At 26.4% G+C, this 7,395-nt stretch overlaps 1 pseudogene; it reads right to left on the minus strand.

Annotated features, from left to right (window-relative positions):
- Positions 1 to 435: 435 nt before the first annotated feature.
- On the minus strand, positions 436 to 2,179 carry LOC137832127 (DNA oxidative demethylase ALKBH2-like; annotated as a pseudogene).
- Between the last annotated feature and the right edge of the window lie 5,216 nt (positions 2,180 to 7,395).

Genomic DNA, 7,395 nt, shown 5'->3' on the forward strand with positions numbered 1-7,395 from the left:
TCAATTTGAATCATGACATAATACTTTAGTTTGAACATAAAATAATAGATAATGAGATGATGTTCTATCGTAATAAACAAATTTTGAGTCCATTTTAACTGATATCGTACTAAAAGTTGGTGTCCGTTTTGAATCGCATGAATCCATTCTGCATTTTGTAGGCACCTATCTCATATAATAGAATTATGCATAACTTAACAAAAGAAGAGTTTTATCGGGCCACAAGAAAACGAAAAGATGAACCAGATAAAATATTAATCTTCATCAAATTGAAGTAGTAGATATCAAGTTTATCACAACTGAAATTAATGATAGCATATCTATTTGGATATATATAGAAGTATGATTCTTTTATGAAGATAATTTGCTACCACCACTCACTCTTTTCTTGGCTATTACGTTTTAATGATCTCAATATTTTATGTTACATTATAAGTAATCACGGATGAAAAATATATTTATAATAATAATATATTTTACTCAGGAACCACCACCAGGAGGTTTACTTAAGGAATTCATAATTCCACCAAAAAGATAATGGTACCAGTAACACAAACATATATATAAAGCTTTACAAATGTATCAACATGTCACAAAAACATACCTCTTAGCATACTAACCGAAACCTGCTCTGACCACAAGTCAATCAAAAAACCCGCCTAAAGGTAAGGTTAATGCGTGTGGCTTCAGCTTTCGTACGCTTGGGCACAGAGTGAATCCAATCTCTTTGGGTATAGCCTCTCATCACCAAAAGGGATCCATGTTTAAGTCTAAACGTATGCTATCAGCATCATGGCTACCCTTCTTTAATCTCTTGCTGGCAGGTTCATCACTTCCGTCTGAAGATCCACAACAAATGATAACAAGTTCATGAACATCCACATAAAAATCCACTACTATTGTATTAACATATACAGGAAGAAAGACAGGAGACTCTGCAAGTGTAATCATAACTCTAACAACAAAAGAAATCATACCGCAAGATTTTTTACATGGCTTCTTCTTCAGAACAAAGTCACGTTCACATCTCAAACTTAGAGAGGCAATTTCAGGTGTTGGTCCATAAAGCTTCTCATCATCAGAATGCCAACCAACATAGTCATTACCACCATTGTACCTATTTAAGAGTAAGCTATTAAAACTACTCCCAGGAAGAGCTTTATGGACCTTCAGAAGTAAGTAGAAAGAAATATTAAGAAACACAACAAAACATGGGCAAAAAAGACATTAGTCAAATATATTGTCATTAATAGCAGAATTGTTGAGGAACAATGTTGATTGAGAAACATTCTTACAGCATCCAATATGTCTTTAAGTGGTGGATAATCATCCCAAGAATATGCATGCGGCTGATATCCACTGTAAGTCAACTCAGTCAAACCTGGAGTTGCAACATAACATGTGTCTCGAGGCTGTAGAGAATTACATTAAATGGCATTAGAATCTTTTGGTTCATCTATCCTATCCATATACAAGAGAGTACTCTGTAAGTTATGATTCATCTTATGTTAGGACTTAAGCACAAGTGGAGAACCCAACCCAATAAACTAGTTCCTTAGAAGGAAGAGTCTACCACATCAAATAGTTCATCCTACTCATATGAGACTCCTAACATCTTATGTCAGAATTGTGTGGTTATTATTCTCTTCACTCCTCGGTTACAAGAACATGTACGAGGAATTCACTAGTTGAAGACCCTGCTCAAAAATTTTTAAAGAAATTTTTAAAAGGAAAAGATTTTTAAACTATAATAACAAATCAGAAAATCAAACCTATATAAAAAATGAACATTTGTTACACTAATTGCGTAAGAACAGGGGCGTATTTTCAAACTAGATTGATGGCTAATAGTTTTTTCTTTTCTATTCTAAACACCAAACCCCAGACTCCAAACTCTAAACGACAAAAGATGAAATTTTGTGGAATCCCACGTTCCAGAATGGGTAGAATTTGAAAGAAACGTGGGAACGATATGAACCTGAAGGAAGGATTTTCCGAAGACGCGAATGGTGGGTCTGGTCCATGGAATGTGTTTGTCGAGATATTGGAACCATTTCCATGACTGATCGGAGGTTATTAACCGCTGAATGTATACGACGTCGCTTCCATTTCCAAGATCCACCGTTTCCCTTTTCACACTCTCCTCAGGTTCTCCTCCGGCATCAAATAACAAATTGGTTTAACATTATTCAGCATCAAATAACTAGTCTATATTAAAAATTCTTTTATTATTTGAACAATACGTAAATTTATTTAACACCATTTACATTTTTATTTTCTTAACTATTACTCTTTTATTTTTATTTTTCTATCTAGCACTTTTTTTTTTTTTCTATCTAGTATTTTTTTGTTTTTTATTTTTCTATCTATAACCATTTTAAAAATAAATAAATAAATAATTTTTTTTATAATTTTAATTTTAAAAACATTAAAAATAAGTATTTTTAATTTTTAAAGTAGTTAAAAATATAATTAATAAATAAATAAATGATTTTTTACAAAATAAAAAAAGTAATAAATTAAAAATGTTTAGTTAAAATTATTTTTTAAGAATGAAGAAAATAAAAAATTAAACTCTACAACAACATAAAAGTTGAATCTATAAACATAAATTAATATTTATTATTATTATTATTGATGATGTAATCATGTTAATTTCAAGTAAAAAATACAGGACATAATTATAAAAAAACTAAAGTCAATTAGTATTAATTAATAGTGGACACACAAATAATATTGAAGTGTCTACTCTAAATGCAAAATTCTAAAAAAAAACTAATGCAAATGCTAGACTTAATGCTTAAAAATGAGAAGAAAAAAATGCAAAAATAAATAAGTATAGAAAATAAAAACAACAATAATAAAATAAAAACAAAAATAAATAAACAATGGCAAAAAAAATAATAACTAAAAACATATAAGATATAAAATAAAGGCAAAACAAAATAAGATAAATATACAAGATATAAAAAAAAAAATCCAAACAAGATAACGATAAGAGATATAAGACGATACTAAATAAGTAGATGTTGATCATAAAAAGAAAAATAAATGAAAGATGATCATTCATTTAATATTTTCTTCAATGGTACATTAAATAGTTTGTGCGAAATGAAACATAATTAATGACGAGAAAAACAAAATCCAATAATATTGGGACATGTTCTTTTTGTGTGTCCGGTTGTTTGACGACAATATGAACATTTTTTTATTCAATCATGTTGTTCTTTTATGTTCATATTAGTCCTTATTCGACTTGACTTAGGTCTCCTCTTTGAGGTTATTTTCATGTCGGGACTGGGACATAGTATTTGACCAGTGTATGCAGGCCAATACTCTTCATTTCTGAGTTTCATCAAGTAGTCTTTCGTAAAATGAAAGATCTGTTGCAATGTTGCTGATTTTATTTTATATATTTATTTTACATTTTTTTTTCTTTTCATTTGTAAGCATTAAGTGTAGCAATTGCATTAGTTTTTTTTTTAGGATTTTGCATTTAGGGTAGACACTTCAATATTATTTGTGCGTTCAATATTAATTAATACTAATTAACTTTAATTTTTTTATAATTATATCCTGTATTTTTATTTGAAATTAACATGATTACATCATCAATAATAATAAAAATAAATACTAATTTATGTTTATAAATTCAACTTTTATGTTGTTGTAGAGTTTAATTTTTTATTTTCTTCATTCTTAAAAAAAATTTAAACTAAACATTTTTAAATTTATTACTTTTTTATTTTTATTTTGTAAATCTCATTTATTTATTCATTAATTATATTTCTAACTATTTTAAACATTAAAATACTTATTTTTTAATGTATTCAAAATTAAAATTATAAAAAAAAATTAATTTATTATTTATTTATTTATTTTTGAAATGGTGCTAAATAGGGAAATAAAAAATAAAATGGTGCTAGATAGAGAAATAAAAACAAAAGGATACTAGATAGGGAAATAAAAACAAAAGGGTGCTAGATAGGGAAATAAAAGTGTAAATGGTGCTAGATATGGAATTGAGCCACAATATTACAAATATTCAGGAAATAAAATTTAAATAAAAATCAATTTTACGTGCATAAAAATGAAAAACAAATTTAATCATATTATAATTCACTATTATTAATGTTGAGTAGTTAAGTTGTTTGTTACTATTGTTTTTCCAAAGGTTTAGCTCAGCGTTTTAAATTATATAATCTATATTATAACTTCTATTTAGGTTTGTAGTGATAAAAAATGGCAATATGCAAAAATGGGTTGTGAAATACAAATTGACCCTTTTCCATTCTGCAAGATTCCAACAAGCCATGATTGATATAACATTCCACAGTAAATATGAGTGTCTTACCGAATTAGAAGTAACTTTTAAGTCTATAATAAAAGGAAACAAATTACAAAGAACAATTAAAAAGAAAAAATTATAATATATATTTATTTATAGCTTGAAATTTTAATTATATATATATATATATTTCTGCTCCAACCTTTTTTCATGTCTTCCTTTCTCTCTATATTAACTTGCGTAGAGGAGGAGAGAAATAATTGTAATACATTGAATACACTTTCACACAAAATATTATTTCTTAGTAAAAAATACCTAATTAATTTAAGTTATTAATCTTGAATTAAATAAAAATATGAGATTAAGAGTAATTATTATATACATTGGTTCACTTAGTGTTTGTGTGTGAGTTTTAAAGAGATCTTAAATAAGTCTACTTTACAATGAATTTAATCAATTTATATATATATAAAAAATCTTCATAAAAAATGTCATTATATTAATTTTCTTACCGCGAATTTTCGTGAATTCATCCGTCCAGTTACATAATTATTGTTTACCTCACAAATTTTTAAATAGGATCAAAATAATTTATCATCGAATACAGCTGAAATTGATTTTTAGAGAGTTTTTATATAAATAGAAATTATTCTCAAACATGTTTAATAAATTTTAAATATTTCTTACTTTAGTTTAAATCAACAATTCAAGTTATCAAAACGAGATAAATGTTTGGGGCCTTCTCCTAATAATTTATATGCCCATCTCCCAATAATTTATGAAAAACTTTTAAAAAAGTGCCTATTAACATTCTAAGTAAATTAACAGTAAAAAATATATTATTAAATTTTTATTATAGGAATAAAATAATTATTTCATAAATTTATAACTTTCATTTTTCAAGATTTTCAATTTTTGAATTATTTTAAAGAAACATCATGTATGTGTATATTTTTATGTTTGAAAGTTATAAATCCCACAAATTATAAATTTTATATATAAATAAATTTGTTGAATTGATAAAATATATTATTAATTAATAATAATGTTAATAGCATATTATTTTTAATACTCAAAATTTCATTTTATTTCAAAAAAAAATTCATATATTGTATATCAATGTTTTTTTTGAAAATCATAACATAAAAAATTTCGATTAGTTATTGAATTTTTTTTGAAAAATTAAATTATGCGTGTCTCGTCTAAATTCTGAATTGAATAAATAGACTTTAATGTCTGAAAAAATTAATAACTTATCAATTAAAATATCAAATTTCTAATTATATTTTTTAATTTAAGTATAATATACTGTTATATTATTAAAATAAGGTTATCAGAGTGGTTTTCTAAGACGTCAAAGTATAATTTCTTAAAACGAAAATCAGAAAAAAAATTGAAGTTAGATAACAATAAATATATATATATATATAAATATATATATATATATATATATATACGCGTGTAATGTAAAATATATACTGATTAGGAAAATACATGATGGAAAGGTCGAGACATCAAAGGTCATTATCATACTAAAGATAAGTGAAATAAAAAATAAATAAAGAAATAGTAAAATTCCATATCAAGAAATAACAAATAAGCTCAAAACATTAAGATTATATTTAGTAATTATAAGGTATAAAAAGTAAGGCTTCTTCTTCCTGCACCCAAAATTTTGTAAATCCCAAAACTGACCTTCACCTTTTATTTAAAAAAAAAACTAAAGTTTTTTAGGTTACCGGATATTGGGATCTGGGAGTGTGTTACGGATTTATCAATCCGGGATAGTGCTACGGATTCATCAATCCGGAAGTGATTCGTGTTCTTTTTCAAATAAAGGGGTGTTTCGAAAGCAACTTGTTGATTTCTGGATTGCTGAATCCAGAAGTCTAATTTTTGTTACGGATTGATGGATTCGAAAGATTACCGAATTCACCAATCCATAAGATTTATGGATTTCTCAATCCAGAATGCAAAAAAATTAAATAAGGATTTCCTATTCCGTAAAATTACCGAATTGCATTGTCTGAAAGAATAAAGAGTAGTGTGAGTCTTATGTGTATTTTGTAATTTTAAAAAAATAATAGGGATATTTTTGTCTTTGCATTACATTGTGGGAGTGCAGGAAGAAACTGCCAAGAAGTAAAATCCAATAAAATTGATAAAGCCCAATCACAAATTTTATAAATAAGTGATTTGATTAACAGGTAATTAATTTTTTTTTATAAAAGATTACAACTTAATCCAATTAATTCTGATTTTATCATCAAAACACTTTTACAAATTTATCCGACCAGAGGAGTCAAAGTCCATGTAACCGAGAGAGCTCAAATAAACTAGATCAATATTGAAAGTCAAAATCATTTGCAAGTACATGGGAAATAGAAGTGTAGAAGTTATTTTAATTCGTATTAAGCTCCATAAATATAAAATTAAATAAATTATAAAACATTAGGGAAGGAGCGTATTCCTTTTGGTGTATGGTGCATCCAAGTAAAGGTTGGAACATCTCTTTTATTTCTCCATATAACAAACTACAAAATTTCTAACTATTTATTTTCTTTGTCTTCCATTCATTTGCCTGAACTTATCTTTCACATAATCTAATATTTTTCTATTTGCTCCTTTTTCAAAAGTCAAATCAAGCTGCTCTCAGACTTTTCCTGGAAGCTGCGATAATTAAACGGTTGACTGTTTCAGAGTTACTTGAAAACAAAACATTAGTTTGTTGTTAAAATTTTATGAACTTTTGTTGCGAAGCATTTTATACTGAAGATGCTCTTACGTGTATGATTATTTTCCAAGCTCGAATTCAAATAGACTAAAATGCAAAAGAACAAAATTATGTTGTTTTTAAATCATTAACGATATCTTTTAAAATATTACATTGTTTTTATATCAGCTCTTGGAACAACATTCACAATTAATCGATCATTTTGTTTCTATTTTGTTGTTGTTTAGCATTTGGAACCATCGACAATCTAATATTAATTAAGCAATCCAGTCAAAATAATAGTAATATAAACACCCATATATCCTGCTATGAAGTTGGAGGCTTGCACAAACACTTCTTGAATCTTGAATCTTGAAGCAGCCAACAAGACACA

The sequence above is a fragment of the Phaseolus vulgaris genome, chromosome 6 (assembly GCF_000499845.2).
Source record: "Phaseolus vulgaris cultivar G19833 chromosome 6, P. vulgaris v2.0, whole genome shotgun sequence".
Lineage (NCBI taxonomy): Eukaryota > Viridiplantae > Streptophyta > Magnoliopsida > Fabales > Fabaceae > Phaseolus > Phaseolus vulgaris.